General features: G+C 46.9%; 2 long non-coding RNA genes across 7 annotated transcripts in view; both read right to left on the reverse strand.

Moving 5' to 3' along the window:
- Positions 1–22,691, reverse strand: part of LOC111750337 (uncharacterized) — a 54,486-nt gene extending 31,795 nt beyond the window's left edge. For 2 of the 4 annotated variants that reach the window (XR_010318142.1, XR_010318141.1), the window contains exon 1: positions 22,095–22,691. This is a non-coding gene — a long non-coding RNA (uncharacterized LOC111750337). The remainder of the gene's footprint in view (positions 1–22,094) is intronic. The other 2 variants (XR_010318143.1, XR_010318140.1) reach the window with 2 other exon arrangements.
- On the reverse strand, positions 3,490–15,930 carry LOC111750338 (uncharacterized). 3 transcript variants are annotated; one of them, XR_010318145.1, is made up of 4 exons: positions 15,305–15,930; positions 14,211–14,252; positions 13,148–13,338; positions 3,490–12,808 (listed from the first exon to the last, which is right to left on the reverse strand). It is a non-coding gene; the product is annotated as an uncharacterized LOC111750338 (long non-coding RNA). The 3 variants fall into 3 exon arrangements; XR_002785504.2 differs by having other exon boundaries at positions 13,148–13,279; positions 14,211–15,911; XR_010318144.1 differs by having other exon boundaries at positions 14,211–15,909.
- Positions 22,692–23,454: the final 763 nt, after the last annotated feature.

Here is a 23,454-nt window from a genome sequence, read left to right on the forward strand (position 1 = left end):
AAAGCATCTTCTCTGACCATAAGGTCATAAAAGTAGAAATCAATAACAGAAAAAGCAGGGAAAAGAAATCAAATACTTGGAAACTGAACAATACCCTGCTCAAAAAAGACTGGGTTATCAAAGACATTAAGGAAGGAATAAAGAAATTCATAGAATCCAATGAGAATGAAAACACTTCCTATCAGAACCTTTGGGACACAGCAAAAGCAGTGCTCAGAGGCCAATTTATATCAATAAATGCACACATCCAAAAAGAAGAAAGGGCCAAGATGAAAGAATTATCCCTACAACTTGAACAAATAGAAAGAGAACAACAAAAGAAACTCTCAGGCACTAGAAGAAAGGAGATAATACAAATTAGAGCAGAAGTAAATGAAATGGAAAACAGAAAAACAATCGAAAGAGTTAACAAGACTAAAAGCTTGTTCTTTGAAAAAATTAAGAAAATTGATAAACCATTGGCCAAACTGACAAAAGAAAAACAGGAGAGGAAGCAAATAACCCGAATAAGAAATGAGATGGGCAATATTACCACAGACCCAACAGAAATTAAAAGAATCATATCAGATTACTATAAAATATTGCACTCTAAAAAATTTGAAAACCTACAAGAAATGCATGAATTCCTAGAAACACACTATCTACGTAAACTAACACAAACAGAGGTAGAACAACTAAATAGACCCATAACAAAACAAGAGATTGAAAAGGTAATTTAAAAACTCCCAACAAAAAAAGCCCTAGCCCTGCAGACCAAACTTTCAGATAAGAGTTAACACCATTACTACTAAAGGTATTTCAGAACACAGAAAAGGATGGAATACTCCCAAACTCATTGTATGAAGCTAGCATATCCCTAATACCAAAACCAGGTAAAGACACCACAAAAAAAGAAAATTACAGACCTATATAACCTCATGAACTTAGATGCAAAAATCCCCCCCAAAATTCTAGCCAATAGAATTCAACAACGTATCAAAAAAATAATTCACCATGACCAAGTGGGATTCATACCAGGTATGCAGGGATGGTTCAACATTAGAAAAACAATTAATGTAATCCATCACATAAATAAAACAAAAGACAAGAATCACATGATTTTATCAATCGATGCAGAAAAGGCATTTGACAAAGTACAACACCCATTCATGATAAAAAGGCTCAGCAAGATAGGAATAGAAGGAAAATTCCTCAACATAATAAAAGCCATTTATACAAAGCCAACAGCCAGTATCATCCTAAATGGACAGAGTCTAAAAGTATTCCCCTTGAGATCGGGAACCAGACAAAGATGACCTTTATTACCACTCTTATTTAACGTTGTGCTGGAGGTCCTAGCCAGAGTGGTTAGGTTAGATAAAGAAATGAAGTGCATCCAGACTGGTAAGGAAGAAGGAAAATTATCTCTATTTGCAGATGGCATGATCTTATACACAGAAAACCCTAAAGAATCCTCAAGAAAACTACTGAAACTAATAGAAGCATTCAGCAGAGAATCAAGATACAAGATAAACATGCAAAAATCAGTTGGATTCCTCTACATCAATAAAAAGAACATTGAAGAGGAAATCACCAAATCAATACCATTTACAGTAGCCCCCAAGAGGATAAAATACTTCGGAATAAATCTTAACAGAGATGTAAAAGACTTATACACAGAAAACTACAAGACACTACTGCAAGAAACCAAAAGAGACCCACATAAGTGGAAAAACACACCTTGCTCATGGATAGGAAGACTTAACATTCTAAAAGTATCTATTGTACCAAAAGCCATCTATGGATACAATGCAATTCTGATCCAAATTCCAATGACATTTTTTAATAAGATGGAGAAACAAATCACCAACTTCATATGGAAGGGAAAGGGGCCCTGGATAAGTAATAAAGCATTACTGAAAAAGAAGAACAAAGTGGGAGGCCTCACACTACCTGATTTTAGAACCTATTATACCACCACAGTAGTCAAAACAGCCTGGTACTGGTACAACAACAGGTACATAGACCAATGGAACAGAATTGAGAACCCAGACATAAATCCATCCACATATGACCAGCTGATATTTGACAAAGGCCCACAGTCAGTTAGATGGGGAAAAGACAGTCTTTTTAACAAATGGTGCTGGCATAACTGGATATCCATCTGCAAAAAAAAATGAAACAAGACCCATACCTCACACCAAGCACACAAACGAACTCTAAGTGGATCAAAGATCTAAATATAAAATCTAAAACGATAAAGATCATGAAAGAAAAAATAGGGACAATGCTATGAACCCTAATAAATGACATAAACAGTATAAGAAACATTACTAACAACGCAGAAGAGAAACCAGATAACTGGGAGGTCCTAAAAATCAAACACGTATGCTCATCCAAGGACTTCACCAAAAGAGTAAAAAGACTACCTACACACTGGGAAAAAGTTTTTAGCTATGACATTTCTGATTGATGTCTGATCTCTAAAATCTACATGATACTGCAAAAACTCAACTACAAAAAGACAAATAGCCTAATTAAAAATGGGCAAAGGATATGAACAGACACGTCACTAATGAAGACATTCAGGTGGCTAACAGATACATGAGGAAACGCTCACAATCATTAGCCATTAGAGAAATTCAAATCAAAACTACAATGAGATTCCATTTCACTTCAACAATGCTGGCATTAATCCAAAATACACAAAAGAATAAATGTTGGAGAGGTTGTGGGAGACAGGAACACTTATACACTGCTGGTGGGAATGTCAAACGGTACAACCACTTTGGAAATTGATATGGTGCTTCCTTAAAAAGCTGGAAATAAAACTACCATAGGATCCAGCAATCCCACTCCTCGAATATATCCTAGAGAAATAAGAGCCTTTACAAGAACAGATACATGCACACCCATGTTCATTGTAGCACTGTTTACAATAGCAAAAAGATGGAAGCAACCAAGGTGCCCATCAATGGGTGAATGAGTAAATAAATTATGTTATATTCATACAATGAAATATTAGGAATCGATAAAGAACAATGATGAATCTGTGAAACATTTCGTAACATAGGGGTATCTGGAAGGCATTATGCCGAGTGAAATTAGTCAGTTGCAAAAGGACAAATACTGTATAAGACCACTATTATAAGAACTGGAGAAATAGTTTAAACAGAGAAGAGAATATTCTTTGATGGTTAAGAGTGGGGGGAGGGAGGGAGGGAAGGAGGGAGAGGGTTTTCACTAATTAGTAGATAAGAACTATTTTAGGTGAAGGGAAAAACAACACACAATACAGGAAAGGTCAGGACAACTGGACTAGACCAAACGCAAAGAAGTTTCCTGAATAAACTGAATACTTTGAAGGCCAGCGCAATGGGGCAGGGATTTCGGGACTATGGTTTCAATGGACATCTAAGTCAATTGGCATAATAAAATCTATCAAGAAAACATTCTGCATCCCTCTTTGGAGATTGGCGTCTGGGGTCTTAAACGCTAGCAAGCGGCCATTTAAGATGCATCCATTGGTCTTGACCCACCTGGATCAAAGGAGAATGAAGAACACCAAAGACACAAGGTAATTGTGAGCCCAAGAGGCAGAAAGAGACACATAAAGCAGAGACTAGATGGTGCCTGGTTACAACGGAAGACTGCCCTGACCGGCAATACAAATGAGAACCCCCGAGGGAGCAGGACAGCAGTGGGATGTGACCCCAAATTCTTGTAAAAAGACCAGACTTAATGGTCTGACTAAGACTAGAAGGACCCCAGAGGTAATGGTCCCCAGACCTTCTGTTAGTCCAAGACAGGAACCATTCCCAAAGCCAACTCTTCAGACAGGGATTGGACTGGACTATGGGATAGAAAATGATACTGGTAAAGAATGAGCTTTTTGGATCCAGTAGACACATGAAACTATGTGGGCAGCTCCCATCTGAAGGTGAGATGAGAGAGTAGAGGGGGTCAGAAGCTGGCCGAATAAACATGAAAAGAGAGAGTGGAGGGAAAGAGGGTGCTATCTCATCTCATTAGGGGGAGAGCAGTTAGGGTACATAGCAAGTTATCTACAAATTTTTGTATGAGAGTCTGACTTGATTTGTAAACTTTCACTTAAAGCACAATAAAAGTTAAAAAAAAAAAAAAGTATTCCACCACCATTAACAGAAACTCAATACCTCCCAAGCAAAAACTTTCCTGTTCCCCATCCATCCCACTGCGGTAACTATTAATGATTTTTGGTTTCTATATATTTGCTTATTTCATATAAGTGAGATCATACAGTATTTGTTCTTTTGAGATTGATTTTGCTCAGCATAACGTTTTCAAGGTTCATCTGTGTTGTATACATTTATTTTTATATTGCCAAGGTTGTTAATATTTACATTCTGGCCTTTATCATTAAGTTTCTATGCTTTACCTATAGGTTGATTCTAAAAATTAAAAACAGACAGTGTTTACATTCTTATGACTATATAAATATTGTTTACTGTGCAATCAATAGTATGCTATGATTACATTGCCTTGTTTTTCTTGCCCTTCTTTTTTTCTTGGAGTTTATAATTGCCTTTTTTTTTTGTACTTATATTGTCTTTTTTTACTCTGTCCATAAATTCTTCCAATGTCTCAAGGATAACATAAAATCTATGGAATCTCTATACTGTGAACTCCACAAAGGCAAGGATTTTTGTTTTGTTCACTGCCATGTTGAATCTGAAGTCAGAACAAATCTTTATTTATCTCTCAACACTATTTTGAAACACAGTTATACCAAAGTAACTTGTTACATGTAAAGTACTATAAATATAAAATCATTTTTAATTAATTTTACTTAAATGTAGTAATCCTTTCCACTACCTCTCAGACTAATGACTGTCTGAACTCTATTTTCATACACCCAGTGATGAGAAGCTCACTTTCTATATTTAGGCATCTCTGATTCCTAAGCTCTATTATGCTTAAATTTTTAACTTCTCTCCATTGGTCCTAGTTCCTCTTTCTAGGGTCTCAGAGTGTCAGACAGCATACTGCTTCCTGGATCAGTTCTTTGGAGATATGAAGGCCACTTCCTAACCTTTCCAGGGCTTATCTTCTGGAGAGGGCATTTCTGGCTCCTTCTCTCCTTCCCTCCATCATTCAGGTTCCCAACCTCCACCATCCTGACCATGCTGCCCAAAAGGCAGAGCCTACCACTGCCACAGACTCTAGATCCATTCCAATCCTCACAGTAGACACCATGTATGAAGCTGAAGATGATATTGCTTTCTTAAATTTTCCTACCCCCTCAATTCTTGCATCTTAAGTGCAGGCACCACCCATCTGTCAGTGGAGGCTTGCATGTTGCTATTATGGTGAACAGGCTTCAGCAGAGCTTCCAGACTAAGACAGAGCAGGAAGAAAGGCTTGGTAATCTATGAAAAAATCAACCAATGAAAGCCACGGATCGCAACAGTCCAATCCCATTGTTCATGGGGTCGCCACGAGCCAGGAGCTGACTTGGTGGCGGCTAGCTACAATAATCCGCAAAATAGCATGAAGACCAAGTATAGGAAATAATTGCAACAATGCCTTCTTTTCACTTAAAATATCAGGTCTGGGTATTATATGAAATATGTAGTAAAAATCCAGTACTGACACTTAGCCTTGGTATTTTAATCACAACACAGCCCCCAGCGTGGAGCTATGCTCAGAGCAGATGTTCAATATCAGCTTATTCCCAAGCCCCGGCCCAAACACACAAGCTAGAAAAGTGAGGATTCCATAGTGAGCTCCCATGAAGTTAAATTTATTAATTTAAGGGCTCTCCTTTCTTCTGAAATTCAATTCCTTTTACTTGTTTTGGCACTAAGATAAAATATTGATGTCAGAATTTGTATTTAAATGATTTTATAAAATAATGGGTGATTCACATCCAAAGGGTCCAGGAACCACACTTTGGGAAAACCAAAGTACAGGTTACCTGATACATTAATGGGATTCTCGACAAAGTAAAAATTGGGAACCCTACTTTGGCCCTCCGTATCGGGGGAATTGCTTGCAGGACCTTGAAATTCCAAAGTCTAGGAAACCCTGGGCAGAATGGGTGGAGGATGGAAACCCAGGTGGCCTCTGACTTGAGCTGCAATGGCTTTTCATCTTCTCCAAGCACTTCAGTTCCCTTTGCTCAGAAGCTCAGCCCAGGCAGTGACAAGCGAGCTAGTGCTAGGTGAGGTGAAGTAGGCATGAACATGGGAGAACAGGCTCCCCTGTCAAATGATTTGGGGAAAAGCTTGGTTCCACAAAGTCACACAGGCCCCTTAGCTCCGGGGCTTTTAACATGGCAGCATGAACTGTGATTCTCCAGTGGTCGAGTATGCTACGTTTCTCAGAATTACAGACCCTTTACCAGAAACCGCTGTGGGGAGCAGGGGAGAGAAGAGTGGAGAGACGTGAGGGGTCAGGTCATAGAAAGCCTAGAGTCTGGGGGTCTCAGTCTTTCCTGTGTGTGAAAGGAACGTGGGCTGAGTATTAAACATACAGATTCCTGGGCCCCATTTCCTCACAAAGGGCCTGGAGCAGGGCCTGGGAGTCTGCATGTTTAACGAGCTGATTCAGACACGTTTCGTTCCCATGCAAGGTCCCTAGGGACCAGGCTTTGAGAAATCTGGAGCGCAGATGAGACAATACCAGCGAACAGAGGCCAAGAAACCACAGCTTCAGATAGCATTTATGGGTTCAAGCCCCTGTGAGGTAGAGGGCTGAGAGCTGAGAGCCCAGAGCCGGGTCCCCTTGCCCCTGCTTATACCGACAGGAGTGGGGAGGGCTGAGCAGCTGGGGTGCTATTGAGCAGAGGCAGCCCCAGCTAAGCCACTTGCCCTCCCCCTGGTGTCTGAAGTGAGGTACTGCAGGCAGGGCTCGCTGACAGGACCCACAGCGGGCTGGCCAGCAGCTGACCTCAGAGACGTTAAATGGACAAGGCTCAGCTCAAATCCCGCCTCTTCCCGAAAGGCTCCCCTAACTTCCTGCCCCTCCTCTGCGCTCCTGCAGCTCCCATTTCTGAAACACACCACCTCACTTTATCACACCTCCTCCTGATGTCTCTAAAACTGATAGCTTCAGCTCAGCAAGTGGGGCCCCTGGAAGTACTGCTACAGCTGAGAGCACATTACAAAGATAGCAACAAACAAGGAAACACCAGTGATCCCTGGACAGGGAGTGAGGGGAGTGAGAAGAAAACAGGTGCCATCAGGTTGACTCTGACTCCTGGTGACCCCGTGTGTGTCAGAGTAGAACTGTGCTCCACAGGGTGTTTAATGGCTGAATTTTTGAAAGTAGATTGCCAGGACTTTCTTCCACGGCACCTCTAGGTGGACTCGAACCTCTAACCTTTTGGTTCGGAGCTGAGCACATTCACCATTTGTACCACCCAGGGACTCCAGGGAGAGGAGAGCAAAGGGTAATCTCCCATGTAATATGTCCAAGGGTTAATAAAGCAGATAACTCAAGAGACAAAAAATCTCCATGCCGTCTGGCTCCATTTCTGTGACCTTAAGGAAATGGCAAAATAATACAGACAGGAGTCAGGTTTTTCAGCAGTTGTCAGGGAAGACTGGCGATGAGCTGAAGAAGGGGACTGCTCTCCTAAGAAGGCAAACGCCCTCCTTCCGTAGACCGTGCGACAGCAGTAGTGGGGAAGCTCAGCCTGCTTGGCCAGCATACAGGACTCTCCCTACCCTGCCCTGGCCGCTGACTAACGTTCCAGGGATGTGAGAGGCCCAGGAAGGGACTCAGCCAAGGATTCTGGGAGGGGAGGGCCACAGAACCTTGGGGAGGACTGAGAACAACAACAAGAGCGACTGACTTGACCAGAGCTTCCCACGTGCCAAGCATGGGGCACGGTCCTCTAGGCTTTACGTGCACTGCCTTGTTGAAGCCTCACAACAACCCTATGACATTATTATCCCCACCTTACAGAGGAGGAGATGGAGCGCAGAGGTTTCAGGTAATCTGCACGAAGGAACACAGCCAACAAGAGAGCACCACGGGATCTGAATGCAGGTGCCTCTGGCTCCAGAGCCCTTGCCCTTGACCACCGCTGCCCTGTATGGCTACACAGGCCGTGTCCCATGACCCTGCCGCCATGGCCCAGGTTCTTCCATCACCTTCCTGCAGTGTACCCATCGTGCTGTGGCTTGCCACCTCTGTTGACGGTACTATTTCACTGGGAAGATCCTGCTTATTGGGACTTAAGGTCTGCTTTCTGATGCACTGACCCACAGTCCCAGTTACAACTTTGACCAGTCTGCTCCTGAGCATTGGGTGGGACTGCCCCTGAAGTCAGGCGTTGCCATGTGACTTCCTTTGGCCAATGAAATGTGAGCAGAAGCTTTAAAAGACAGTGTGCAGTTTACCTCTTTCCGGTTTCAAGGCTGCAGAGGCTGGGGGTGCTCATTCTACATGAAGCCCCACTTGGCTTGGACCCCTGAGTGACCAGGACAAGCAGCACCTCCTGTTGGCCTGTGCTGAACATGTGATGTGAGCAAAAAATAAACTGAGATGTGGGAATTGTTCATTATCGCAGCAAACCTAGCCTATCCTGGCTGAACTGAGTCCACTGAAATAGTTTGCTCAGGGCCAGCAACAATCTAGCCTCTTCCGTGAGGTCGCCAAGCTGGAGAGCCCAGGATTTTCCAATTAGCCTCCTGTGATGTGGTTTGTTGGCTTCTCATCTGAGCCTTTTCTTCCGGATAACAGTGTAGCATGAGAACTGAAAATACCCCAGGAGCAACTTGCAAAGCCTGCTGTCCCTTCCTTCCTTCTTCAGCAGTTTAGCCAGTGATTGCACTGAGCCCTGGTTTCCATTCTCACCTGCCTAGTTCCAATTCTTTGGGCTCCAGAAAAAGAGGGGGCTCCGGATTTAGAACTAGATGGACCTAGGTTTTTATCTTGGCTCTACCACAGTGAGCTGGGTCACTGTGGACAAGTTACTTAACCTCTCTGAGCCTGTTTCCTCAAATGAAGGATGGAAATAGGAGCAACCTTGAAACAGTTATGAGGCTGAAGTAAAGTGCCCAGCACCTCCCTGGCATCTAGTGGGGCTGTACAGATGTTATTTCCCTTCTGTTTCACCTCACCCCCATCTCCCTCAGGCTGACAAGATGGGGGGAAGGGGAAGGCATTTCTGGAACGAGGCCCAGGCAGCTCCTGCACTGAGGCTATACCCTAATCCCTGAATTTTAGGACAGTCAGGGGCCCCTCCCACGCCTCCTTCCAGGTCGCAGCTGTCTGCTCCCCTCCCGTCATCGCAGGAGATTGCCCCACGGGGCTGGAGCCAGGAAAGTGGACTCCAGGCTGCAGATGTTCAGAGCTCAGAGAAGGCTGCTGAGCTAATCCCGGGGCTGCTGGCGAGGCGGGGCCAGGGCCTCAGAAGTCGGCTTCCAAGAGGCCTTCTCAGCCTGGCCTGGCAGCAGCCTGCAGCTTGGCTTAAATTGCCGAGGCCCCCAGCCCAGGAACAGCTGCGTGGCTTCCCCTCCCCTGCCTCTGTTTTCTCTCCTCTCTTCCCCCAACATGTGTCAAATAGACAGCTGAGCAGGGGTCTGGACAGATTCCAGAAGGCTCCCAGGCACTCAACCCAGGTCCTTCTGAAGCCTCGGGGATCTCAGACACACGGGGTTTCTGGGCCTTTCAACTCACACACACTTCCCGCTGCTCTTCGTTTGGCCGAAATCCTCGAGCCCAGCTTTGGTGTTTGGACTTTTGCCACTCCTTTGCTCCCTGGCTGGCTGGACTTCCCAAGATACCTTCCACCCAGTATGGCTGGGGGCCTGGACTGGGCTGGGGGCCTCTTGGCTCAGCAGCACTCCCATCCATCAGCCTTTCCAGCATCCTCCTCCCCCAGATTCCTACCCATCCTTCCAACTGCCTGCCAGCACACTGGAAACTCTGACCTCCTTCTCCATTTCCCCATGCGTCCTGCCCTGGAGGCGTATGTGTGTGCATGTGTGTGCACGGGTGTGCCTGTGTGCATGTGTGCATGTGTCTTTGTGTGTGCACGCATGCTCACCACCTCTTCCTGACAGTTACGTGACATATCACACTCTATGTTATGTATCACACTCCATAAATTTCATCTTATCTTCCAGTATATTGCTTTTTCTCTTTGACAAATAAGAAACTGGAGGGTCAGCGAGGATAAGAGACTTAATCTATTCGGAGGACACGAAATGGCAAAGCCAGGATTTGAACCATGCCCTTTTCCCACGCTACCATGCAGTCTGGAAACGACCTGACAGTTACCTGCCTAGAAGCTTGCTGGGCAGAGGCATGGCTGACCCACCTGGACACCGCGGCCAGCCAAGCACCACCTGGCCATGAACCCATGCTGTTTCAGCTGAACACATTGGACCAAGAGTACGAATAAGAAGCAAGGATGATCAAGCTAGTGTGGGATATTTAGTTCCTCTCAGGAGGGTTAGCTATGAGTCGGAATCGACTCAAGGGCACTGGGGGCGAGTTGGGTCTCAGGAGGGTGTGGAGCTTGACAAGGGGACACTGAGCCTGTTGCCTTCTGCTGGCCCTCCGTCTCTCCCCCTTTGAAAGAGTAACCCCAGGTTAACAGATAGCTACGTTAATACAAAGTGGCCTCGAGACACATTTGTCTGCTGTCCACCAAAGACCTAGGGATCTGAGCCAATGAGGGAGGAACATCAGTCAGGGTGGGGCGGGCTGAGGGGCTGCATGCAGGATCCCACTGAGGCGTCTCCTAAGGGATTTTCAAGGCTAATTTTGACTCTACACAATCTTTGCCTTGTTATGACAAACTAACCCCCGAACATGGGATAGTGGATTGTCCCCGACTCCCAGGGAGCTCATCTCTAATGGAGGACTCGAGGACAGGGGGCCTGGGGCCTTCCCAGGACCTCAGTCTCACACCACAAGGCCCAGGAGCTTCCTGTCATGGCCCTCCCCTCTGGGTTCTGGTACGTGAAGACATGCCTAATGGAGAATGAAATGGGCTCCAAAAGCAGCTCTGCGATGGGACCTTGGGCAAGTCATTTGTACACCCATGAGCCCCAGCTTCCTTCTCTGTCAGGCAACGCTGTGGGACAAGTACTGCCGATGAGGTGCTGGAGGACTCTGAGGCCTCTGTCTGGTCTGGGGAAGGCTCAGGACCCTGCCCCAGGAGGCAGCCGTGTCTCCAACGCTGGCTACATGATGCCTGAGACCCTTAGAAGCCTCTGCCCACCGCTGATGGTTGCCGTCCAGGGACAATCACCTTATTTTACAGCTGAGGAAAATACAATTGTTGTCTGAGGACCTGTAAACCCTTCTCTGCCCCACGCCCTTTCCAACATCTCCATCCTCCTTCTATCCCCTGCTTAGAAGACCCCAGGTTCAGGCATGGTCCTACCCAGGGCTGCCCTTCTTCTGAAGCCCATGGCTCAGGTCCCAGCAGGCCTCCCCCATAACCTCCTAAAGGCCCCCACCACCAGAAGAACTGGTTGTGCTCTGCCCTGTACCATCTTCAAAAGTCCATGCTTTGTTGAAAGCAAGGACTCAAACAGACACATGTACACCAATGTTCTTTGCAGCTCTATTCACAGTAGCCAAAAGATGGAAACAACTCTAGTGTCCATCAATAGATGAATGGATAAACAAAATGTGGTATATACACACAACGACATACTACTCAGTCATAAAGAGAAATGAAGTTCGATATATGCTACAATACAAAGGAAGCTTGAAAACATTATGCCAAGTGAAATAAGGCAGACACAAAGGGGCAAACATTGTATGATCCCACTTATATGAAATTTCTAGAATAGGCAAATGTGAAGAGAAAAAAGTAGATTAGTCAAGGGACTAGTCTCTAAAATTTATAGAAAACTTCAACAATAAAAAGACAAACAATCCAATTAAAAAATAGGCAAAGGATACTAACAGACACTTCATCAAAAAAGACATTCAGGCGGCTAACAAACATTAGCTATTAAAAAAAGCCAAAAACCAAACTCATTGCCATTAAGTCAATTCCAACTCATAGAGGCCTTATAGCTAGTAGATACAAATCAAAACTACAGTGAGATACCATCTCACCTTGCTATTACTGGCACTAATAAAAAGAAGCAGAAATAACAAATGTTGGCGTGGTTGTGGAGAGATTGGAACTCTTACACACTGTTGACGGGAATGTAAAATAGTATAACCACTTTGGAAAACGGTATGGCTCTTCCTCAAAAAGCTAGAAATAGAAGTACCATATGATCCCCCAATCCCACTTCTAGGTAGATACCCTAAAGAAATAGGTGCCATGGCATGAATAGAAATACATACACCCATGTTCATTGTAACATTATTCACAATATAAAAAAAGGAACAACCTAAGTGTCCATCAACAGATGAATGGATTAACAAGCTGTGGTACATCCACACAATGGGATGTTGTTGTTGTTGTTGTTAGGTGCCATTGAGTTGGTTCTGACTCACAGCGCCCCTGTGCACAACAGAACGAAACACTGCCCAGTCCTGTGCCAACCTTACAATCGTTGTTATGCTTGAGCTCATTGTTGGAGCTACCATGTCAATCCACCTCATTGAGAGTCTTCCTCTTTTCTGCTGACCCAGTACTTTGCCAAGCATGATTTCCCTCTTCAGGGACTGATCCCTCCTGACAACATGTCCAAAGTATGTAAGATGCAGTCTTGCCATCCTTGCTTCTAAGGAGTATCCTGGCTGCACTTCTTCCAAGACAGATTTGTTCGTTCTTTTGGCAGTCCATGATATATTCAATATTCTCCACTAACACCACAGTTCAAAGGCGTCAATTCTTCTTTGGTATTCTTGCATGTGAAAGCTGTACAATGAATGAGGAAGACACAATGGAATAATACTCAAAAATAAAGAATAATGATGAATCCACAAAATATCTCACGACATGGATTAATTCCTAGGACATTGTGCTGAGTGAAATAAGTCAATCACAAAAGGACAAATATGAGACCACTATATAAAGTAACAACAAAAGGTTTACACACAGGAAAAAAAGAAAAAACATTCTTTGATGGTTACCAGGGGTGGGAGGGTGTCTTAGGCTGGGTTCTCTAGAGAAGCAAAAGCAGTAAAGCATAGATATGTGTGTGTGTGTATATATATATATATACATAAAGAGATTTATATCAAGGAAACAGCTCACTTGTTTCTAGAGGCTGGAATGTCCCAAGTCTGTGGGTCAGGATAGAGGCTCCTCCTGATTCACGTAGCAGTAGGGGCTGGTGAAAAGACAAAACTGATCGGCAGGTCGGAGAGCAGGGCTCTTGCTCACAGGCTGTGAAGATCAACGAATCCCAAGGTCAGCAGGTGAGCTGCTAGCTCAAGTCCCAAGAACTGGAGGTGAGATGAACAGGAGGCAGCTGCAGGATCCAGAATAGGCGAAAGCCAGAACGTCCACTTGTATTTGGATGCAGGCCACACACTCAAGGAAACTCCCTTTCAACTGATTGGCTACTCACAGGAGATCCCATCATGGGGGTGATCACATAGAAACACTGTGAATCACGGCCTAGCCAATTTGACACACAATCTTAACCATCACAGGGTGCAGGGTGGGGGGTGGGGGGAAACAAACCCATTGCCATCGAGTCGATTCTGACTCATAGCGACTGTCATAGATTGAATTGTGTCCCCCTCAAAAATGTGTGTATCATGAGACTATGTTGGCATCTCCTGTCTGAAGGGCAGATGAGAAGGTAGAGGGGGTCAGAAGCTGGCTGGATGGACACGAAAAGAGAGAGCGGAGGGAAGGAGTGTGCTGTCTCATTAGGGGGAGAATAGTTAGGAATACACAGCAAGGTGTTTATAAATTTTTTATGAGTCCGACTTAATTTGTAAACTTCCACTTAAAGCACAATAAAAATTTTTTTTAAAAAAATGAGAGTATCAATTGGACTGGGCCATGATTCTGGGTATTGTGTGATTTTCCTGTATGTTGTAAATCCTGCCTGTATGATGTTAATGAGGGAGGATGGGCAGCAGTTGTGTTAGTGAGACAGGACTCAATCTACAGGATTGGATTTTGTCTTGAGGCAATTTCTTGAGATATAAGAGAAAGAAGTGAGCAGAGAGACAGGGGACCTAATAACACCCAGAAAACAGTGCGAGGAGCAGAGCACATCCTTTGGACTCAGGGTTCCTATGCACAGAAGCTCCTAGTCTGAAGGAAAATTGATGAGAAGGCCGACAGAGAGAGAAAGCATTACCTTGGAGCTGACACCTTGACTTCGGACTTTTAGCCTGCTTTACTGTGAAGAAATAAATTTCTCTTCGTTAAAACCATCCACTTGTGGTATTTCTGTTATAGCAACACCAGGTAACTAAGACACTGACCCTATAGGACAGACCAGAACTGCCCACATAGAGTTTCCACGGAGCACCTAGTGGATTCGAACTACCAACCTCTTGGTTAGCAGCCGTAGCACTTAACCACTCCACTACCAGGGTTTCCTCACAGAGGGGAAGGGAGGGAAAATTACCAATTGGATAGAAGACACAAGTTAATATAGGTGAAAGGAAAGGCAATACATAATATGGGGGAAGCCAGTACAACATGACCAATGCAAAAGAGGACACTGATAGGAACACAAGAATAAAGAGAATAAAGGGCAGCTACAGTAAGTACTCAACACTCCCTATGAGTCGGAATCGACTCAACAGCACTGGGGCACTGGGGTAGGTAACTACTACAGCTAAGACAATCCTGCAGCAATAGTATTAACAAACAATAATTTCCGAATGGACAAATAGATATGTCAGGAGGTGTAGTGGAACACACCCACCAGCAAATACAGGTTTGGTGGTGGATGTTTTGAGAAACCTCTAAGACATAACCAAAAACCTCGCAGGATGAAGTTCCTAGGCTAGGAGACAAAGGACCATAGGCTCGGGGACATCTACGTCAACACAACAACACAGTATGTAACGTCAATGTTCTGCATCCTACTTCGGTGAGTAACGTCTGGGGCCTTAAAAGCTTATGAACAGCCATGTAATTATCGGTCTCTTCCTGTCCAGAGTGAGGAAGAGTGAAAGAGAAGCAAAGACTCAAGGGAGCAATTGGTCCAAAGGAACCACACTAACCACAACCTACAGGACCCGAGACCAGAAGAACTAGATGGTGCCTGGTTACCACTACCAACCGCTCTGAAGGGGATCACAACAGAGGGACCTGTACAAAGTGGGAGAAAATTGTAGAACAACAACAAGGAAAAATCAAATTCACAAAAAAGACCAGGCTTGCCAATCTGACAGAGACTAGAGGAACCTACGAGACTATGGCTTAAAGCACCCTTCTGACCTGGAAATGAAGCTGTTCCCGGAGACCACCTCCCAGCCAAACAATAGACAAGCACGTAAGATAAACAATAACACTCAAGAGGAACGTACTCCTTAGAACAATCAGTTATAAGATGAGAAGGCAGGAAGGAGTAGATAATCAGCACAAAAGAAAATGAGGAACCACGGCGGAAGCGGGGAGAGTGCTGACATATTACGGGAAATGAAACCAAGACCATGAAACACTTTATGTACAAAATATCGAGTGGAAAACTACGTTACTCTGCAAACTTTCACCTAAAGCACAATAAAAAGGTAGGTTAGTGATCACCAGGCGCCGTGGGGAGTGCAGAATGGGGACCTATTCCGTAAGGGGTGCTGAGTTTCTGTTTAGGGTGATGGAATACTTTCGGTGAAGGTTGCACAGCACTGTGGATGTAGTTAACGTCACTGAATTGTACGCTTAAAAATGGCTAAAGTGGCAAACTTTATGTTATATATATTTTATCCTAATAAAATTTAAAATGTTTTAAAAAAAAGAAGCCACGAACCCAAACCCACTTAACACCGGCTGAGCGACCTCCCTCCGGTCACGTCGGCCTTAACACCGGCTGAGCGACCTCCCTCCGGTCACGTCGGCCTTAACACCGGCTGAGCGACCTCCCTCCGGTCACGTCGGCCTTAACACCGGCTGAGCGACCTCCCTCCGGTCACTTCGGCCTTAACACCGGCTGAGCGACCTCCCTCCGGTCACTTCGGCCTTAACACCGGCTGAGCGACCTCCCTCCGGTCACGTCGGCCTTAACACCGGCTGAGCGACCTCCCTCCGGTCACGTCGGCCTTAACACCGGCTGAGCGACCTCCCTCCGGTCACGTCGGCCTTAACACCGGCTGAGCGACCTCCCTCCGGTCACGTCGGCCTTAACACCGGCTGAGCGACCTCCCTCCGGTCACGTCGGCCTTAACACCGGCTGAGCGACCTCCCTCCGGTCACGTCGGCCTTAACACCGGCTGAGCGACCTCCCTCCGGTCACGTCGGCCTTAACACCGGCTGAGCGACCTCCCTCCGGTCACGTCGGCCTTAACACCGGCTGAGCGACCTCCCTCCGGTCACGTCGGCCTTAACACCGGCTGAGCGACCTCCCTCCGGTCACGTCGGCCTTAACACCGGCTGAGCGACCTCCCTCCGGTCACGTCGGCCTTAACACCGGCTGAGCGACCTCCCTCCGGTCACGTCGGCCTTAACACCGGCTGAGCGACCTCCCTCCGGTCACGTCGGCCTTAACACCGGCTGAGCGACCTCCCTCCGGTCACGTCGGCCTTAACACCGGCTGAGCGACCTCCCTCCGGTCACGTCGGCCTTAACACCGGCTGAGCGACCTCCCTCCGGTCACGTCGGCCTTAACACCGGCTGAGCGACCTCCCTCCGGTCACGTCGGCCTTAACACCGGCTGAGCGACCTCCCTCCGGTCACGTCGGCTCCCTGAGCCTTAGAAGCTTGGATAACAGTAATAACTTGTGGTTGTTAGTTGCCATAAGTTGAGTCTATTCCAAACTCACAGCAACCCCATGTGTGCGGAGCAGAACTGCTCCTTAGGGTTCTCGAGGCTGCGAGCTTTCAGAAGCAGATCGCCAGGCCTGTCTTCCAAGGTGCCTCTGGGTAGTTTCAAACCACCCACCTTTTGGCTAGTAGTCAAGTACTTAATCATTTGCACCACCCATAGACTTCCTGACAGTAAGTAAGCAGATGTCTTGTACTGGGTGCTTTCCATGAGCCAGGCTGAAAACCAATCCCTCACAGCAAGCCAGTGAAATAAGGGCACTTACCGCTCACCTTTACAGATGGGGAATTTGAGGTCCAGAGAGGTTAAATAGCAGGTAAGTGGTGGAACCAGGACTAGAACAGTGATTCCAATTGCAGAGGCTGCTGTTAGACCACCCTGCTGCCCTGTACCTGGGACCTTTGTTAGGTGGACAGTGACAGATGACGTGCAAAGGGACTCACTGAAGGAGTGACAGCTTTCTCTATAATCTTATTGTATCAGAGTTAATTACGTGCAATGGCTCTTCCTGGTGAGACTGAGAGCTCCTGGTTCATCTCATATCTTGGAGGGAGGCACCAAGTGCTGATTCAAGGCCCATATCCAAGGAGGGCCAGGTCTTGCCCAAGGGTCAGAATGTTCTCGGGCCACTGCCCAGGCACAAAGTCAACTGAGGGACCTCAGCAGGGCACAGGCTGGAGGCTGATAGTGACAAGGCCCTGAGGGGGCAGGCCTGGCTCACAGGTCCTGTGCAGGGAGTGGGGACAGAGTGGAAACTTGTACTGGGGTGTCTGGGGGCGGGGCTTTGGAGAATGGGAGACCTGCTGTAACAGTGCCAGGGTCCTGGCCGAGGGCTGTCCCCCCACAGGAGAGCAGAAGGGTATCAGCACTGGGCACCTCACATCTCCCCACCTGTCAAGTGGGGAGAATGTGCCCACCTCACAGGTGCTGCGAGTGCTCCACACGGGCCTGGTATGCAGCAGGTGCTCAATAAATGAAGTCATTGCATTAAATTTAGTGGAGCCCCAGGGAGAGTGACTTGGGATAGGGAGACTTAACCCTGCCTGCATTTTAGGGCTGGTCTGCAATGGAAGCAGGGCTGAACCCTGGAGGTCGTGGAGGAGGGGTGTGGGTGAGCCTAGAAGTAGGAATCTGGAGGCAGCAAGACTGGGCAGGGCAGGGAGCTGCGGACATCATAGCGCCTTGGCCCCACTGGTTTTAACTGAGATAAAATCCACACAACATGAAACTAACCGTTTTAAGGTGAACAGTTCAGGGGCATTTAGCACATTCACGTTGTTTTGCAACCACCACCTCTAACTCCAAGGCATTTTCGTTGTCCAAAAGGAGACCCTGTACCTTTAAGCAGTGGCTCCCATTCCCCGCTTCCCCAGCCCCTGGCAGCCACCAGCTGTGTTCTGTCTCTATGGATTTACCCCTGCTGGCTGTTTCCTATAAATGGGACCATGCAATAGTGACCTTATGTGGCTGGCTTCTTTCATTTAGCACGATGTGTTTGAGGTTTATCCACACTGTAGCACGTTTCAGAACTTCATTCCTTTTCATGGTTGAGTAATACTCCACTGCAGGGATACGCCACACTCTGTTTATTCACCCATTGATGAGCATTTGGGTTGTTGCTACCACGGGCCCCATTTTGAAGTGGAAGTAATTGGAAGCCTGCAGCAGCCTCAACGTCTTTCCTCAACACTTTGGGTTAAGCATTGCCCCATGCAGAATCCCCTTTAAAGTGTCAGTCCTCTCGTGGGGTGCTCAAGGTGTGAATGAACGTGTCAGGACCCTCCAGCCCAGGCAGCTGTTGTGGTGGTCGTGGTGGCAAGGCAGAGGGACTGCGGGGGAGTGGGCCCTGGATAGCTGCTTTGGCTTTTATTCAGATGCCATGACCAGGCCAGGACAGGGAGAGAACAGGAAGAGAAAGAAAGGGAGGGTGGGAAGAAAGAGAAAGGGGCAGAATGAACTCGGTCGCTTGGAAGTTTCTGGAAGCTCCTGGCTGATGAGTGGAGCCCAAAACCTAGTTGTGCTTGAGTTTCTCTGAAGCTCACCTTAGCACCATCGACTGGACAGGGCTTGGGTTGTCCAGATGGGGCAATAAAGTTCCAGAAAGCAGAGAAGAATTGCCTGATCTGTGACTGAGCCAGGAATCAAGCCCTGATATTCTGCTATCCAGCTGGGCTTGCCCTGCCTTCCTGACATCAGCATAGGGCCAGGCTGTGGGCTTGGAGGGGTCGTCCTATCTCGCCAGGGGCCCATTTCACAGCCGGGGGAGCAGATGAGTGTGTACAAGGAGTAGGGGTATGTGATGGTTAATATTATGTGTCAGCTTGGCTAGGTTACGATTCTCAGGGGTTTGGCAGGCACAATGTAATCACTTTCCATTTTGAGATCTGACATGAGCAGCCAATCAGTTGAAAGAGGAGTTTCCTTGGGGGTGTGGCCTGGCTCCGGTATATAAATACATGTTCTGGCAAAGCTCTCTTGACCCTGCACTCTTCTTGTTGTCTGACCTTTGGTTCTTGAGACATAAGCCTGCAGAAGTCTCTGGTCTGCTGCCTGACCTGCAGATTTTGGATTCATTCACCAACCCCCCCAACCACAAGAGCCCGCAGAGGTCTCCAGCCTGTCACCTGACCCATGGATTTGGGACTTGCCAGGGCCCACAGTTGTGTGAGCCATTTCCTTGAAGTAAATTCCCTCTCTGTATATCTATACACACTTCACTGGCTTTGCTCCTCTTGAGAACACAGACTGAGACAGAGTGCAAGCACAGATGCTGGATCTGAGCCAGGAGCCCCACAGCCAGTGCCTCCCTACTCCTCCAAGCCTCTTCTACCCTCCTTCTCCTCACCTGCAAACTGGAGCCTGTAGTTTCCCGACAGGTGGAGACCCTATTCACAGAAGGGGATCTGCTGTAAAGCCTAAGGCATGGAAAGAGGAGCAGGCTGACTCTGACGCTGTCCTGGCCTCCTGCGGGGAGGACTGCTATGTTCCAAGGGGTGTTGGCCTTGCCCACTCTGGACCTGGCTCCAGGCCCCTTGGACCGGGAGCACACTTGTCTGGGGCTCGGGAGAACCCTACCCTGGCCTCCAGGCCCCAGCCCCAAGGAAAGGCTGCACCTGACCTGACTTAGTCTGCTCTGGCCACACTCAGGCTAAATTAAGTGCATCCCCTGCCAGTCATTCCGTCCTGATAAACTGGACACATTCTTCCTCCCGGCTCCCCTCCCACCACAGCTGTGCCTTCTCATCAGGCCCAGGCTGGGAAGCTGACAGGGCTGCCCGACGTGCCTGTGCCCAGAGGGGCCATCCTCTGGCTGTGCCGGGTCACTGAGTGGGCGGCGGGAGGGCAAGGGGAGTTACCCTCTTACCCTTTGACCAAAGGCCAAGCCTAAGTGTTAAGTCCCTCCTCCCTTCCTTCCTCCCACCCATCCCTCTTCCTTCTTCTTTTCCTCCCTCCCTCCCCCTTCCTTTCTCCCCCACACATATTTTTTGAGCGCCTTCCAAATGTTACCACCTCTTCTAAAAAAACACCAAAAGTGTTGCCGTTGAGCCGATGCTGACTCACGGCAACCCCACGTGTTACAGAGCAGAATTGCTCCGTAGGATTTTCTTGGCTGTTGTCTTTACAGAAACAGATGGCCAGGCCTTTCTGCTGCAGCACTGCTGGATGGGTTCGAACCACCATCCTGTAGATTAATAGTCTAGTGAAACCACCCAGGAACCATGACTTCTTCTAGGGACATCCAGAAACTAAACAGACAAAGGTCCCTGCCCGTGTGAAGCTGTCACTCCAGTGAGGCACAGATAATAAACAGTAAGTAAATTACTTTTTTTTTTTTTTTAATTACAGAGAAGGTTAGAAAGTGGTTAAGTGCTATTGAAAAGGAGAGAGAGAGAGAACACGGTGAGTGGGGGGGGGTCAAGAGTGTGGGGGAGGGGTGGGGAGGAGGGGAGGACAGTGTTGTGATTTGCAGAGGGAGGTCGGGACAGGCCTCCCTGAGAGGACAACAGCTGAGGAGGCTCCAGACCTCCCCCGACTCTGCCCCTGCCCCACCCTGGCCAGGACTGAAGCTTTGAGAAAGCTGCCGTCAGACATTGGTTTTGATTTTTTGTCAGGGATGGGAAGAAAAGGAGCCACTGATGTGGACTATTGTGGGTCAAGACAGAGATGACTTCTTCCCCTCCTGGGGCTGGGAGGAGGCTCTTCTGTGGGTGGAAGTCCCTGGGGGCCTCGGGGAAGCTGGTGGTCTGGAAGGGATCTACGCTTATGAATTGGGCCAATTTGAAATCCAGGCCTAGACTAAGCACTTGGGCCTTATTTAAAAACAAAAGAAACCCCAGTGAACAAACTGAAGCGGGTCTTAGCCACACAGGATGGCAGTGTTGCCCCAGATGGTACATGGGGTACCAGCCATGAGCCACACCTGTGAAAGGTGACATGGGTTTCATGGAGAAGCCCATGACATGTCATGTTCCTTAATTCCATACCTGCCTTCCCCACGTGCACACTCACACATACTGCATCACACAGACTCACACACACTATACCACACAGACTCACCAAGACCCACCATACACACTCGTACAAGGCAGTGACCACACATCGTATACACACACAACGCTCCATGCACATATACACACACTATACCACATACACACACACACACTCACACACACGGCACCACAGAGTCACGTAGACCCACAGCACCCACTCACACATACCAACATCACAGACGCACATCATATACACACTTGTCGCCCACATACACAACACACTACCACACCCCACATACACACTCTGTTGTAAAGCTCAGGTCCGAAGTGTCTAGACCCACTCGCAGAAACTGTCTCTGTCACTTTATAGAGTTGGGTAGGTTCCAGCTTCCTGGCCTGGTCCCTTTGAGGGAACTTATCTTTGCTCCAGAGCAGGGAGGAGGGAGAAGGTCAGAATTTTTTCTAAGAGTCACTTCATAAAATCTCCACTAAGGGAGTGGAGTTTTCCCTTAACTGCCCATAATTCATATGGGAAAGGGGATCTGGTATAAAGATCAGAAACTGGGTTTTAGTCCTAGTCCCACTGGTTATCAGTTACATGCCACTAGGTAAGTTATTTTACCCCTGTAAACCTCAGTTTCTTCATCTCTAAAATGGGAGTAAAAATAGCTTTTGCAAAACTCAGATCAAGCGACACTGTGAAAAACCAGTACAAGGAAGGATTATCAGTAAGGCACACAAATTGCTTATCGCTTGTTACCTGAGCCAGGCAGGAAGCATTCTGTCCTGGGAGGCGGGTCTTCTCTCCCTGTCAGGTCCCAGGTGTCAGGAAGCACTCAAGCAGAGACAACTGCTGCTTTCAGGAGGAGGCTTAATGGAGTTGCACAGGAAGTGAGATGGGCCTGCACGAGGAGCCATCTCCTCTCTTCTTGGAACCCAGCAGGAAGTGAGTCTTGCCAGCAACTGCCCTCTCATGGGCTGTCCAGGGCAGAGAGGATGCAGCCCTGGCAGGGAAGAAAGCACCAGTGAGGGGCAGAGAGCCATACTGGAGAAGACAGGCAGAGTACTGCAGCAGTATCCAGCCCCGCCCTGCCCTGGGCTAACACCAGCATTTGCAGAAATCACTGGAAGGAAATCTATACTGAAAGAGAGTCGCTCTGCATTGTGCTCTTTTAAGGTCCATCTATATGGGATAAAACTGACAACAGCAACGTAAAAGATTAGACAGGAACTTTAGGGGGCAGTGAGCTTCTGTTAACACGGAAGGAACAACTCAGAAAGGGAGGGTGAGAATGGTTGCAAAACTCAAAGAATATAATCAATATTACTGAGTTGTACATATAGAAATTGTTGAATTGGTGTATGTTCTGTTGTGTATATTCTCAACAACAGGAACAAAAATAAAATCTTTTTTTTTTTTTTTTTTAAAGAAAGCTGCTCTGAGCACAGTCATAGCCGCTCAGAGCAATTTCAGGGCTGGGAGTTCTAAGCAAGAAGGGGATCAGACCTCTTTGGACCCCTGTAAAAACATGCAGTGAGCTCCTTAAGTCTCCTCAAAGATGGGGGACTCCAGCATTCAAAAAATCTGCAAATTGTGTTATGGATTGAATTATGTCTCCCAAAAATACGTGTTGTAAACCCTAACCTCTATGTCTGTGGTAAATTTCAGACTGCAGAAGTTGGTGAAAATCTTTAATTTCTTCATTTTGGGCATTAGTGTAGGCACATAAATTTGAATAATAATCATATTAACTGGTCTTCGTAATGCCAAAGAGGAAGAATTTGAAGATTTTTACCAGCTTCTGAATTTGATCACATATGCAATCAGGATGCATCAATAATTACTGATGATTGGGAGGCAAAAGCTGGAAACAAAGAAGAAGAATCGGTAGTTGGAAAATATGTCCTTGGTGATTACTCTGGAGATTACATAATAGAATTTTGCAAGACCAACAACTTAATCATTGCAAATACCTTTTTTCAACAACATAAAAGGTGACTATACATGTGGATAGAATACGCAAGAATCAAATCGGCTACATCTGTGGAAAGAGACGATAGAGAAATCCAATATCATCAGTCAGAACAAGGTCAGGGCAGAGTGTAGAACAGACCATCAA

Source organism: Loxodonta africana, chromosome 16 (genome assembly GCF_030014295.1).
Source record: "Loxodonta africana isolate mLoxAfr1 chromosome 16, mLoxAfr1.hap2, whole genome shotgun sequence".
NCBI lineage: Eukaryota > Metazoa > Chordata > Mammalia > Proboscidea > Elephantidae > Loxodonta > Loxodonta africana.